The sequence below is a fragment of the Falco rusticolus genome, chromosome 6, assembly GCF_015220075.1.
Source record: "Falco rusticolus isolate bFalRus1 chromosome 6, bFalRus1.pri, whole genome shotgun sequence".
Lineage (NCBI taxonomy): Eukaryota > Metazoa > Chordata > Aves > Falconiformes > Falconidae > Falco > Falco rusticolus.
Window position 1 is genome coordinate 87,929,754 of NC_051192.1, and position 15,865 is coordinate 87,945,618.

A 15,865-nucleotide genomic window follows, 5' to 3' on the forward strand; every position below is an offset into this window, starting at 1 on the left:
CAACCTGTTTCAGCTATATCAAAACTAAACCACAAGAAAGGGCCCATCATACAGTGAAAAACAAAAGAAAAAATAATCAAACATCATGGAATTATGTGAATTCTGTAAAACTGACATGGAAAAACACAGAGATGAAATGCTAAATTAAAAAAAAAAAAAGGGTAAAAAAAAATGTTCTGGAAAATCCAAACAGCTTTCAAAATCAAAGTTAATATCCTTAAAGATAATGATTGCTGAGGTATAATGATGGTCCTCCTGGTACTAAGGAGAAGCCAGGATTCTGATTACAAATGCTGGACTGAACTTTTCTACAGAGTAAAATGCAACACTGGGACTAGTACTAATAACTCGTTTGCTATCCAGAGGACTTCTGAAAAGCATAGTAGAAACAAAAAAGTATTTCGGTGGAGGAAAATATTGTCTTGTTCAGGATTAGTCTAGTAAAAAGACTGAAGAAAATAGATGAATGTGGAAATTTTTAATATAAAAGGATTCAAAACAGTACAAAACAAATAAACAAATAAAAGCTTTATTTCTCCAGACATTCAAGTTAATCCCACCCTGATCTAGGAGGCATACAGATGATTAACTGCTCAATGGTTACTTTGATTTAGAGATGTAAATTTCAAGGTCCTGAAAATCTTAATTGCAAAGTGTATCAAAGCCTGGTGTGTTGGCACTTCAGTGAACTGAGCCATAAGTTGAACTCAGCTTCCTAGAGTGAATGAAAACCTCAACAGTATTTACTGAATAGGAGCTCTTCCAACATTAGATATGTAGTTTGTAGACAGATGTTTGTTCACTTAGGAGCAGCAGCTGCAGTCTAAGATACTATAACACACCCACCAGGTACTTATTAGTCCCTCTGCTGGAGGTTATTGCTCTTTTGGGCTCAGCCATGGAAGGAGGGCTCAGTGGTCTGGCAAAACCAGGTAAGGTTGTTCAAATTGCCAATTAAAGTATTTTAACTGATGCAGCCTAATTTTTGTTGAAGAAGATTTTAGGTGGCAATTACCTGAGAAGTTTGGTGGTGGAACAGTTGGATAGTAGGTTCTATCTACTGTCAGATAGTACTGTCAGGTCAACAGGAGGACAGTAATGAAAAACTGAGTTTGAAGTCTTAAAAGCCCATGTGGATCCAGGAAACATCCCTTTCACAGGGTTATGCAGTAAACGAAATCTTGACAAATGGCTTAGGCTGCTTGATATAATGACATATAATACCACAGAAAAATCATTAAAGAACAGCAGTTTAATATTATATTCTCTTTCCTCTTAGATTATTACTGTTTCTCAAAATCTTCAGATTTGAATTACAAAAAATGATGTAAAATCTGGCAAACCCAGAGGCGTAGTATTTAAAATACACAGCCCGTACAAAGAAGAGACTATAAGAAATCTGAGCCCAGTCTGCAGTCCTTAATCATGTGGAACATATTCTGAAATCAATAAAATTAGGCAAGATGTATTGCACTGAAGTTACTTGTCATTAATGTCAGGTGATAGTGATAAAGAATCTTACATTAATAGGCCATGTGTCCATGCAAAAATCTGACTTTTTCATACAGTCTCAGTATTTTCACACATAATTAAGTGCACATAGATGTTTGCAAAGAACCAAATTGAAAATCAGAAATTAAACCATCATTTCATTGATGTCAGCTGTAAAATTCCTGTAGCTTCAGCTGCACTGAGATTCTGCCCCTGGATCTGCAGCTTCTCTGAAGCAGTCTGTCATTTTAAAAACCAAACCAAACCTTTCTTTGAAACTCTGAATGTAAGAGAGAGTTCTTTCCCTTGAGAAATTATGAATATAGATTCTACTGACGAAAGCAATTTTGTACCAGGTTAAGTATATAATACGACAAGAAAGGAACTCTTTTAAAGAAAACATTATGCATAAAGGCTGTCATAAAAATGGAGAAATGGAACTGGTTAATTCCAGGAAAGTAAAAAAGCATTGAGTAATTAGACATAAAAATCAAGCCAATACTCAACTGCTTAATACTTAATTTACACACTCTTTCCCACCCAGCTTTCATCTCTTTCTAATCTACGATACTGCAAGATCTTCAAAGCTTCTAAGATACTTCCTAAACTTTTTTTCAGTGAGAAATTGTAGTTTAAGTTATGATTTCATAGAAGCAGAATTACAAGAACAATGGAAACTAAAAGTTTTGGTGGTTATTATTAAAAGTTATTTTTGCCTTCAGTAATATTTTTCTTTGTATTCAAATTATTTTCTCTTTTTTCCCCTGTGTTTTCTAAATAGCAATTTTTTTGCAATAAAATATCATCAGACAGCATTGGTAACAAAAGCTGGAGAGAAAGGGGTGATAAGGAAAGCAATGAAATAATGAAGCAATCAAATTTTTTTCACTTTTTTATTTTTCTTAATTAACTTGCAAATGCAGGAGAAATTTGCTCAACAGCATCAGCTGAGACTGTTGGATGCAGTGAAGAGATGTTCTCTTTCTGCCTAATAATTCTAAGGTGTGAACACACTGTCAAAGCTTAAATCCACACAACCCATTTCAGGACACAGATTTTAATCTCCCTGTTCATTGACAGACCAGGCCACCCACTGCTCTGAATCTGAGTTTCTGCAGAACCTTTGGTTAGCCCACAAGGAAACAGGAGTAAGTGCCAATACTGGTCATACTCTTTTTAAAGGGAAAAAGAGGGAATGACTGAGCACCAGGTTTTGCTGTGTACATGTCTTGTTTTGAGAAAAGATATGAACAGCATCAAACAAGGAGAAGGCACAGGTCTCAGGTACTTTATATCTTAGTAGTCCTTGGGGAAAGTTTTGGTTTAAACCTGTTCTGTACATAAAGAAATTGTTTTTTTATCTTCTCCATGCTGGTGAGTGATCCATTTTCTGGAAATCCATTAAAAAAAAACAACAAAACAAATAAGTAATTCTATAAATTATTTGGTGCCAAAGAAATTAGCAAATCAGTTATTTGCACAGTCCTAATCATAAGCTCTTCAAGTGTTCCAGTTTCTGAACAAAAGCATAGCCCAATACTTTTATTATAGTCTGTCTTTCTTAGGAAATGGATGGTAGATGACAAGATACTAAGGCATCATAACACAGACTCATGAGATTTATTGACTCAGTTCAAAGCTGCTGGAGTTTCCATACATCAGAGCTTTCAAGTAGTAGGCACGCACCCTATATCACATCCATTAAGGATTTTTTTATTATTAAAAATCCAATAAATTATTTATAACTCTGTTACAAACCTCTGATGGTTAGATGAATGCAATTCTAAGCACTATGATTATCTAACACAAAGTTTTACCTATATATCTTGTTTGGAGGTTCTTTCATTTATTTCTTTTCTTTTTTTCTGTCTGGTGAGTTTTGATTTCTGAGCTATCAAAATTTTCATGCTATGTAAAATACAAGATTCCCTGACAACTGTCTCTAATGTCCATCTCTCTACAGCAAAGCCTGAAATTTAAATCTCCCTTAGGGCTATTTGAATATCCTTTTGTGAATTCAGAAATAATTAGATGATCTCTTATAATGAAGCAATTTATATTAATAAAAGAAAAGTCACAACCTATCTAATGAAGGTTGGAGGTGGACTCTCTGATCCCTTGTTACCACACCTTAATGCAGCATCTTTGTGCTTCTGGGAAAGCAATTGGAAAGTATTCTCAGGAGAAGTCTGTACTAGAAAGAACATGAGAAGCTGCTCATACAGGACTACATATGTCGTTTCAAAAGGGTTATCCTATTTTAGAGTACAATCAGCAGTCTTCTTTCAAACAGATACATTTTGCTAGTTCAAGCATAGTTTCTACACTATTTAAACACTGCATCTCCCCACAACACAGAGGATTAGCTACTGATAAAAGTAGGAACAATTTCAATCAATTTCATCTAGTAATGCCTGAACTAATATGGTATCTATATTTACTGATGCCAGCAGAGATGGTTTTTTTAATGTATGGCTTTTCAAAGTAATCACAGGATCAAGAAAAATAACCTTAACATACTGGCAATGTTTTAGTTTCAGCTTTCATTTCTTCTTCAAAGTTATGTATAAAATAATAAAAATATTAATTTATGCTATTTTCCAAGAATCTTATACATTATTATTATTGATTATTGGTTACTAATAATTATTAAATGCATAATAGGATAAATTTGAGGAGATAGAAGATTTATTCATTACTTTATATAAATAAGTATTAGGGCAGCAGAGAAAAATCACTTCAGGCGATACCTGTGTATCTTTTTCTCAGAGCTTATGTACACATGGAAGTCACACCAGTTTAACTACATCATCTTCTAAACCCATTTACCTAAGCTGGCATAAAGAAAGACAGCAGATACTTTTCAGTATATAAATTTGGGTTTAGTGCCGGTGTGACATTAGGGCTGCAGGCAAATGACAAGACCTTTCACCTGGCCTGAGGTTAAGAGAACTGAGCAGGACATGGAAAACTACTGGACACAATATAAAATGATTAAAGCAGGAGCTGAACAAGAGGCTGTCAAACTTCACGGAAAACTGGAGGGAAACTCTGGGCACCTTTTGGGGAATACAGTCTTGAAAGGCCAGAAGCACTGGCTAACCATAGCAGCACTGGCATATGTGGCAGAGACTACCTAGGTAACCTTATCAGAAATAATAAGTCTGGGTTCAGGTGTATCTCAGCTGGCATCAGGGGAGAAAAAATAGTTAGGGAAGGTTGTTTATTTGGGCAGAGACTGCACAGAGAAAGAGGAGAACAAGGGTCATGAAAAAAAAGGCCAGGAAACAGGAAAGGGGATAATAGGGTGTGCATGATGCTGCCTGGTGGTACCAGTCAGGCTGCCATGTGCTGTTCACTGCAGCAGAAGTAGGATGAGAAATCGGACCTGTTGTCACATCATCAATGTCAGGTCTGTGTTTGTGGTTAGGAAGACCAGAAGGGAGTGAGGTGGGTGCTCTCCCTGGCCAGTGTTGGAATGCTTGAATGGGGAGACTGAGCACCCTGGTATCAACTCACTCGTTTGTTCCAGGCCTGATGGTATCAGCTCTACTACCACATTATAACAAATTATGTTATTAATGTTGTAATAAAAATGATTTTCGAAGTGATGGATTTCCAGAGGCCTGAGATGTGGAGCCTTAGTAAGTATGTTAGTATGAAGGTTACATGTGTAACATACCAAGACAATACTTAAGAGTTGAGATGCTATTGCAGCACTGATCTGTTCTTTCTTAACTTTTTTTTGTGTCCTGATATAATCAAGGTGATTTTTTGTTGTGAGGCTGGGTTTTTTTGTAGTTTTTTAATGCTGTAGGATGAAACTACTAGCTAAAAAAAGCTCTAGTGTAAAGTTCAGGGATTTTTTTTTGGTAGTCAATGGCCTGCTCATATAGTTACAGATGCTATATATATTAATCCAGGCTTAAGAGTCTTGTTCTAGTTTCAAACTAAGCATTAGGTCAATTAAGTAGACGGTACTGATGGTAATCTCCCAGCTTTCTGTGCAGCTCCAAGCCGCAGTTTTAATGTGGTTCAGAATCTTAATTCAGCTTATAAACATGAACTAGACATGACTGCACTTTAGGGTTCTAGTATAATGCACAAACTGGTCATGACCCAGGAGCATAAACCAATTAGAAACGCCCTGTAGTGTTAAAAGTTTACTCCAGTTCTGGACGTGGTTCATTTAGAAGTCTTGTCCTTAAGGAAAGCACTTAATGAGGAATTAATCACTAAGCATGTGGAGGAAAAGAAGTTATCAGTAGTTAACATGGATTTACCAAGGGGAAATCATGTCTGACCAACCTGGTAGCCTTCTATGATGGAATGACTCTCTGGGCAGATGAGGGAAGAGTGGTGGATGTCATCTACCCTGACCTCAGCAAGGCTTTTGACACTGTCTCCCATAACATCCTCATACGTAAGCCCAAGAAGTGTGGGTTAGGTGAGTGGGCAGTGAGGTGGACTGAGAACTGGCTGAATGGCAGAGCTCAGAGGGCTGTGATCAATGGTGCAGAGTCTGGCTGGAGGCCCTGGGCCAGCGGTGTGCCCCAGGGTCCGTGCTGGGTCCAGTCCTGTTCAACTTGCTGCTCAGTGACCTGGATGGAGGGACAGAGTGTGCCCTCAGCACGTCTGCTGGTGATACAGAGCTGGGAGGAGTGGCTGACACACCAGGAGGCTGCTCTGCCGTTCAGTGACACCTGGCCAGGCTGGAGAGCTGTGCAGGGAGGAACCTGATGAAGTTCAACCAAGGCAAGTGCAAGGTCCTGCACCTGGGGAGGAACAGCCCCATACACCAGTACAGGCTGGGAGCTGACCTGCTGCAAGGCAGCTCTGAGGAGAAGCACCTGGGAGTTCTGGGGGACAGCAAGCTGCCCACGAGCCAGCAGTGTGTCCTGGTGGCCAAGAAGGCAAATGGGATCATCCTGGGGTGCATTAGGAGGAGCGTGGCCAGCAGGTCGAGGGAGGTGATCCTCGCCCTCTGCTCTGCCCTGGTGAGGCCACATCTGGAGAGCTGTGTCCAGCCCTGGGCTCCAGAAACTGGGGAACTGCTGGAGAGGGTTCAGCAGAGGGCTACAAGGATGACCAGGGGACTGGAGCATCTCCCTTGTGAGGGAAGTCTGAGAGAGCTGGGGCTGTTGAGCCTGGAGAAGGGAAGCCTGAGAGGGATCTTATTAACATCTACAAATATCTTGAGGGCGAGTGTCAAGAGGACGGGGCCAGGCTCTTTTCAGTGGTGCCCAGTGACAGGACAAGGGGCAATGGGCACAGACTGCAATGCAGGAATTTCCACCTGAATGTGAGGAAAAACTTCTTTACCTTGGTGGTGACAGAGCCCTGGAACAGGCTGCCCAGACAGGCTGGGGAGTCTCCTTCCCTGGAGACGTTCAAAACCCACCTGGATGTGACTCTGTGCCACCTGCCCTGGGTGAAGCTGCTTTAGCAGGGGGTTGGACTAGATGATCTCCAGAGGTCCCTTCCAACCCTGACCACTCTGTGATTCTGTGACTACATGTTTGTCATTAGGTTCCAAGTACAATACTGTGATTTTTAAAAATTAAAAAGCATTGTGGAAGGTCTAAAGTTAAAAGCAATTTACTTTTCTAGGTTTGGAATGGATCCTGACATGTGTGTTGTTCTTCTTCCTTGAGCTGCATTTCTGAGTTTGATCTATAGTTCACATACTACAAGTAGAGTATGACAGATCTACAGTGCTAACCCTGACTTTTCATATGCCAATAAGAACAAAAGCAAGGCAAGAAGTGTCACATCAGATCTTTGCAGGATACACATTTGATAATTAAAATTATTTTTAAAAAATCTTTGCTTTACAGAAAAATTTCCTTTCATAATGTAAAATATAATATTAATTCAAAAATTCACATTAGAAAGTAAATTAATGTTCTACATATAACCTGAAATCAGAAAAGGATTTCCTCAGCATTAGCAAGGGAATAATGGAAACTGTAGAAAGCACGGTATCTTGTTCAGCTGCAGAACATAATCCCTTGTTACAATAATTCACTCTGTGGTTAAGTTGAACCCATAAAATAAGGACTGCCTTAACCTCTAGGATAGTCACTAATACACATAATCATATATCTGATAGAACCACTTTAAGAATAAAAGGTCAGGTTTAAAAAAAATGAGTACAAATTATTTTAATAAATTTTACATAGACTAGATATACGTGAATTAATTTTCTAAACATTAAAGATTAACAGCAAATATATATTCTGTACATATAACTGAGAGAAACTCTAAGGTGGATGTAAACATTCAAAAAAAATGCTCTTTCTTAGGCATTTCCCTAAAGCAACTCATAAGAACCATCATTTTTTTGTCTTTCATCCTCATTCTGTTTTGTTGGTCACAATGTAGATACACATGTCAGACTCCTATCACAGGCTCTCCTTGTTCTGGGGGGCAACTGTGGCATCTCACAGAAAATATTGTGCCGTCAGTACATGCAGTGTGCACAGTATATTGGAAGTGCAAGATCCGCAGATTTGCTTCCACAGCTACCATAAGCTTCATGATTACCTTTCCAAATCAAAATAATTGTGTACATTTTTTAAGCAAAAAATGGGAAATTTCCTGAAGATAAATAGTAGTAATTTTTTTAACAGCTCTGTTTGAGACCTTGGCTATTTAATATGTGTCTTTATTACAGTATTACTGGGTTGATGCTCAGTCTTGCAATATAGTTTATTCTAAAACTTTTATAAGGTCAGGTAAGGTTTCTGTCCTCCATGGGAATCAGCCATTTGAGTCTCTGAAACTGAGCCACAAAGGATTAGTAATGGGACATGATTGCCTAAATATAAATTTCTAACTTCCTCTGTTGACTGAGAGATTTACCCATGCTTGCCAGAGCATCTTTGAAAGGAGAGATTATTGAGCGAGTATCACTTAAGATCCAGTGCCCCAGCTAGATTAAACAGTTGTATATAATAGATTGGTCTCTAGGAGGAGACTCCCTAACCTTATAAAATCTATCCTGATAATTCTTTGTACCAAATATCATATAAACACTGCCTCAAAGGCCTAGTAGCTTGAACTTCTTTGTATGCTGTCTAAAGCCAAGTCTTCCACAAAATAACCCTTCAGCCTATTAAATGCCAGCTTATTTGCCTTCAAATGTCATTGTTCCCTGAAATTACGGTGGCACTCCTGTATGAAACAATTCAGCATAGAGAGACACTTTTTCCTACAGAGAAATAATAGGGATTAGCTGGAGCATAGGGAAAGGTAACGGCCGATTAAAACCTTTCACATTTGGAGTACTGGCAAGGCCTGTGACACTGCTTAGCATGACGTGAATATATTTGTCACTGTTTGAAAGTGTAATTATTTGAGATGTGTCCCTGCAACTGTTTGTGATTGTTCTGGAAGGTTCCAGAAGTGACTACACCCTCAGTTGAGCAATAGCAGCTGATGAAGTGCATACTCCCAGGCCACGGCAATGCTGACTAAAGCAGATTAACTTAAATCGGACTGAGCGTTAACATGGATTGGAAACAGCCTGGTTTATTCAGCATTTTAATGGAAGAGGAGTGCTCACTAACAGGCAGCTGAGGGTTCACTGAGTATAAACTGGGTGTCAAGCCCCGTGTGGCACTGATGTCCTTCCTGATCAATGCCGAGGCACTGTGCAAGAAGTAAAGCCTAAGACTTGAAAACTGTTGCAGTCAATGAAATGGGCTTTTCTAGCTCCCATGTGTTCCAGGTTCTGAATAAATTTGCAGCCTCTACATCATTTGTTCACTGGTGTTGCATTCTGCTTTCCTGTTGTATTCCTCAGCCTGTGCTGTCCTCATTGAGAGACTGAATCCTGCTCCATCCAAAACAGAACAAAGGAAACTTGAGTCAACAATTGGGGCACTGTGAGTGTGTGCACGTGTATGTTTTTACATAATCTGTTTGCTGGGGTTTGTTGGTTATTTTTTGTACTATACATTGTACTTAACACACCTAGATAACTTGGTAAAGATAGTATTTAACATCTTGTTTAACTCAAGCCCCCAAATGCTTTAACATATCCTTGCCTCCCGAAAAAAAATAATTCAATACTTTTCAATTCAAAAACACTTTTGGGAAACAGTAAAAGACAATTAAAGACTATTTTTTATATATTTTTATTTTTTTAGTGTTCACTATCTCATTCCAAGTACAGAGGTCAAAACTTCTAGGTGTAACAGAAGGCTCTAAGATGAACTTCTGGTATTCATTTTTCTAGCATCATGAGGCAGTAATAGCAGCAATGATAGATAATCCGTACTGAAGTCTACTGAAGAAAAAAATAGTTTAATAACATGAAGTCACGCCTATGGCTTAGATCACCAGAATTAAACCAAATATTTAAATATTTTCATAAAGTTACATATTGATTCTTAAAGAATAATGCAGAGTAAAGATTTAATCCATTGTGCTGACAAAGAAGAAAAAAATCAATACTGACCAAGAACTAGATGCAGAAAGGTGCTGAAATAATGATGCTGAGAAATAATCCATCAGTTAATGCTCAGAGTTATGGCTGAAGTAATAAGGAGTAAATCCAGTCTTATGCTGATATACCTATTCTGCAATCCCTTTGCTATCACTGTCAATATTACAAAATGTCCAAAGGAATAGGGAAAATGTAAGTAATAGTATAAATATTTGGCATGAAAAATATGAAGTCCCTTCCCTCCCTTTTTCCCCAGTTACAGTTCAAACCTATATGACACAGGATTGAATAGACTCAGGGAGAAATGACAGCTCATGACTAATACTATAGTTTTGATAAAACTTGGTGCAAAGACAGGTTTGAATAACTTACAGGAACAAGATTTCTCCAGAAAGACACTGGAGAACCACCATCAGCATCTCTTTGGGAAATTATGTGAAGGAAAAGGAAACTGGAAGAGATGGGTCTTATGTTTTGGCTTCATTACTTAGCTGAAATAAAGCATAACGCCTAAGTAAAAAAGGGTAGGAAGTCTCTGAACCTAAAGAATGTAGACAATTGTTTAGTCCTATCCATAAGAAGTGCTTGACTATGGAGGAATTAAAATGTATATCAAATATTTGCACACCTTATGTGGGAAAATACACTAACTTGAATGCAGACAAGTATTGATCGAACAATAGGCACAACTCTCAAAGAATTAAGTTCATATTTCAATTCTGAAGCTCTTTTACACATATTTTCTCTAGATATTTATGTGTTTGATATATGCTGGTGTAAATGTTCATAGAAATTAGTATTCATATGCCTGTACCTCCAGTGAAGAGATTTTCCAATCTGTATTCACCTATATTTCTCATAGCAATCTGCATTTCAAGTGTATAAATGACATAAACCAGTAGAATGCAAGCTATTACTGTTACAGTTAGACTGCTATTTGAAATTCAAAGTATACTAGTCGTCCTCATAAAGAAATTACCTATGTATGATTAAAAGAAATACAAATAATGATGCATAATTTATTTACCTAAAGCCATTACAAAGGCATTCTCTATTATGAATTCAAAAGAAATTTTCTTGATCAATAACTTTCAGCCCAAAAAATTCTCTCTGGAAAAAAGTGAATTTGAATAACAGAACCTGTTGAGTACTATGAAAGGATTAAATAGCAGCAAGTTTAAATAATTATTGCTATAAAATTACTTACTCAGTCCAAATGGCCATTGAAAAACAACAATTAAATTATGTTGGTTTACTATGTATTTTCTCTTCTGGCATCTTTCCCACTTACAATATTATTTAGTAAAAAGCCTTTAGGCTGGGGTTTTTTTTCTGTTTTTCAATCTGAAGCAATGCTAAAGGGAGAAAAATCTTGTAAGTAGTAAATACTCAAAAGCTGTCTCAATAGTTCTGCTGGTCACATACTCTCAAAAATATAGAATACAACATTTGCATATTATGCAAATGAATTTTAAAATACCTTTGATTTTGAAACAATTCATATTAATTGTAAATTTCATCCCATATCATCCCTGAAGAATCTTCAAGGTGCAAGCTGCATCATCTTTCTAGGACTGAGCCTAGGTCCTAGAATATATTAAGAACATTTCTTTCTCCGCACTCACCACCCTACCCCCACCTCCCCCCCCCCCCAAAAAAAAAAAAAAAAAAGTCTATTTCTCATTAAAATTTGAAATGTTGAAGGAAATGTCATTAGCCTTGTGAATTGCAATATGTGAAGCCCTTTTGGCTTGCTCTTGCCTTCCACAAGTAAAAATTAGACACAAACCAATCTTCTTCATAAAGAATGAGGAAAAGAATAATTTAATACCTCATCAGAAGATAATGATCCTCCTTTTTACTTCTCTAGTCTGGAATTGCACAGGATTAGTATCATCACAGATAAAATGTAAGAACTTTACAAAGATCCAAAAACATGAAATACTGAGCAAAAGCGGTTCATGACTTATGAATCAGAAATAATTGAGAGCCATGCATGCCAAAACATCCAGAGTACAATCTTAAAACAAACAAACAAAAAAACAACCAAAAGTAATGCCAGTACAGCTCAATAAACTGATTTTGTGTGATCTGGAAATGATCCTTACTAAATGGAAGCAAGACTTAAGTCATAAAAATCATCTGTGGTATAGGACAGGAACACGAGCAAAACAGAACAGAGATACATAAAGGTCCAGCAGGAGATTTTATGCATGTGTATATCATATTTCTATGGATTTTGTCCATTTTTATTTTATTATCTGATAAGAACTCATAAATTTAAAAAAAATTGTGGACATGGAATATATAGGGAGATTCACATTTTAATTGCATAGCTGCTGGAAGGTGAAAATTGCTGTAGAGTATGCAGATAGAATTTAGCATTTGTGGGTGGCTGGGACTATTTTATCCTTTAGCTGTAGCAAAGAGACAGCTTTTCTGACTTTTTGGGGACAGGGAAAAAAGTGGGGACATGTGTGGGATGAACTGCCAATTAAAATAGGAACATTTAAGATGACCCTAATATAAATCATTAATTATACTATCCTTTATTTATTTATTTATTTATTTATTTATTTATTTATTTATTTATTTATTTATTTTAGTAATAATTCCTGCACAGCTTAAAGAAAACTTTTTGTTGACTATGTGATGGCACTATCACGTAGTCAGCCTCAACTGCTGTTTTTTTCAGCAACAGTAAAATACACATTTTGTACTGGTGTTTATATCTCCTTTGTCTCGGTTCATACATCTTTCTGTGCTAAACCTCGGCACTCTCTTGATAAGCCAGGCAGTCAGGATACGCAGCCATGTGGCTAAACCATCTCCTTCCACCCATTTTGTAGTCCATTTCAATGGAATAATCTGAAGTAAAAGGTAGAAAGCTCTTACTGTTTTCTAACCTTTCCTAAGAGGTGACCTTTCCATTAGATACGGTATAGTGACCTACACCATTGGAAGCCTTTTAAAGACAGCTGGTTTGCCATTTCCCAAATGGATTTGTTTGTCTGGAAACTGAATCATTAGCTGTCTGCAGGTCAGTTCTTAGCTGCTTCTATCAAAAGCTTTGAGGCTTTTTAAATATTGGAAGTTAGCCAGTACATGTTGTGTACAAGTTCTGTTTCAGAGCTCAGACCTGAATTCTTTATAGCGAGATTACTGATATCTCAACTACTCTAGTCTCCATGGGAGTGAGACTCTGGTCCATTCCAGGAAGGGAAAGGAAGGGTGATCTTAAGTGAGATTAACCATCTAAGATCAGAAGAAAATTGAGTCTTATGATATCACCATCATTGCTTAAAGATGTCTGGTTTAAATGTTTGAGGCTAAACTCTTTATATATACTATCAAAGACAGAAGTGTACCCGAGTCAAGAAACATATAGGTATTTCTAAAGAAAGTGTTGTGATATTTTGCTTTATCTTTTTATCATGTTCTAGTAAGGTTTTTATTCTCTTTTTTTCTCTTTATAGAGAAGAAAATATATTTAATATTCTCATTCCTTATACTGCATTCTCAATTGTACAAAGCAAAAATATTACTGTTCATATACAGAAAGCTGGGGGGAAAAATACTGTAACTGATAATTTAGCTGCAAAAGCACAAAATGAGCACGCATAGGCCATACTGAAATAAACGAGCCTCCTACAAAAAGAGCTAATCATAACTCATGACACAATGTGGTAATGAACCTCCCTGTTTCTCTGGAATGAAAGAATGATAACTTACCTAAGGTTCTGTTTTATTTCATGGCCTCCAGACAGACAACATGCCTCCTGCCCTCTACAGCACTGTGGTCAGTGACTTGAGGGTATTTAACCTGTGTCAGGTTAAAGCCAGCAAAGAGCTTACTTCTGCAGCATAATCCTCTGATGACCATTGCATTTTACATTTCCCTTAGAGTACAATGTGGCTTGAAGAGAAAAGACAACTTTGCAAGATGGTGATCTAGTCTCTGCAAAAGATTGCTATTTACATTTCTAAAACATAACCACATATTTAATGTTTATTTCATAGATATGCTTATCAATTTAAGTCATTGTACATTTACATGAAAATGCTAAGTCAGCAGCCTAAAATGGAAAAGAAAAAAAATTAAAAAAAGGAGGTGGCCTGGAGAACATCTATAGTGATATGGAGCTGTGAGGAAGGATCAGCTGTTCACTGTACCTTATGAATCATGAACTAGCATTAGGTAAAGGCAGCAGGTGACAAGCTCAGAACGAAGACAGTCGGTAGTTAAGCTATAAAGCTCTTTGGCTTAAGACATGGGAATGTTAAAAGGCTGCAGGAACTCATGGGACAACTGGAGAAACTGCATGGAAAGCAAAAAGGACTGTCTAATTCACAAATAGGACCACTGTTTGGGGGTGTAACTGAGATGTCAGTTGTTGGAGGCTGGGAGAATATTGTGAAGAATAGCAGTATTTACTTCGGGTTTTAAAGTACGTTCATCTATAGATAGATATATATATGCGTATACGTATATATATAATCACTGCAATTTATTCCTGGCATTTGCATTTCACCGCTGCTGGCAGGAGAATACTTAGATAATACTCAGATCTTTGGCCTTATCCATTACAGATAACTGTACATTTTTATAACATTTAGTTCATCCTTAACAAAAAATAGTTTACTATATGCAGGTGCAATGGGTGGCACTCTACACATTGCCTCATAATAAGTGTTTTTGGCCAATAGTGTATCTCCAGGGTGTAAATCAGCTAGTTAGATCCATGTTTTTCATGTTCTAAAGTATTTTCACTTTTAGAAAAAAAAAGAATTGGGCTCATTTATTCTCCTTGTGACAGTGCTTAGAGTTTCAACTTTTTGTGGAGTGAAGTACATTAATTTCTTCATTGTGAGTTGAAACTGTTCCCAGCTTTGTATATTTTTAAATAACAAAAATATGAAAATAGAATTTCATAAAATGGAAGTCTAGAAGTGAAAAAAAAACCCCACTTTTCTGGTTTTATTTTCTACATTAAATAAAATAGATTTAACACAAAGTTTCATTGTTGTTCAAAGAAGGCTGTCCATCTATAATACTTGGGGGGGGGGGGGTGGAGTTTTAAAAATTTTAACATCAGAACAGATGACAGTAAAGAAAGCTAAATCATTTTCTTCTTTCCTTGAAACAAAGAGATCAACTATTCTATAATATACCACAGTGTGATGACTACTGATATATACTTCACAATTAGTTTTGCTGTGAACCATTTTTACTCAATATGAATATTAGTGTGATTTTTTTGTGTGTGTGCGTGTGTGTGATAAATTGCGCAGATGTGTGCATGGGAGAGCAGTAGATTAAATTTTTTGGTAACAATTATTTTTTGCTTTGTTCATTTGGATTCAAAGCTAAATTCCCAAATTTAAATGGTTATGCCCATGGAAGAGTTTTGTCTTTGTTAAAGTTTCACTCATTTTAGCATAATCCTCCTGATTAGCAATATCTACTCTAGGAAGATACAGCCCTCCAGTAACTGTAAAGTTCCTAAGCCATCAATAGTAGCATGCATCATAAGATATACAACTGTCAGCATTAATTCAACATTTGTGAAGTTCTAGGATTATGGATCATCATAATTTCCTATTTCCTTATCCCAGCCATTAGCAACTTTAAAAAAACTAGGGCAAGAACATCTATCTCATTAACTTGAGTTTACAGAAAGATCTGTTCAGGGCGTCAGTGAATTCTTTAGCATGCTGCTTCATTCATTTTTTTATACCTCAGGGTACCTCATAAAAGTATTACTACAATATTAGAGAAAAAAGTTTGGGACTCCTGTTTATGAATAAATTTGTTATATCCTTTCTGATGCTAAAATGACCAAATCTACCAGGTAGGAACTTGAGATCACACAAAAATGCAAAAGCACAGGTTTCATAAGCTGTGTGGGTTGTCTTCAAGTA

At 36.9% G+C, this 15,865-nt stretch overlaps 1 long non-coding RNA gene across 1 annotated transcript; it reads left to right on the forward strand.

The window, feature by feature from the left end:
- The first annotated feature begins 1,026 nt into the window (after positions 1-1,026).
- On the forward strand, positions 1,027-5,849 carry LOC119149659. Its single transcript, XR_005104803.1, has 4 exons — positions 1,027-1,038; positions 1,906-1,908; positions 4,992-4,998; positions 5,717-5,849. It is a non-coding gene; the product is annotated as an uncharacterized LOC119149659 (long non-coding RNA).
- Positions 5,850-15,865: the final 10,016 nt, after the last annotated feature.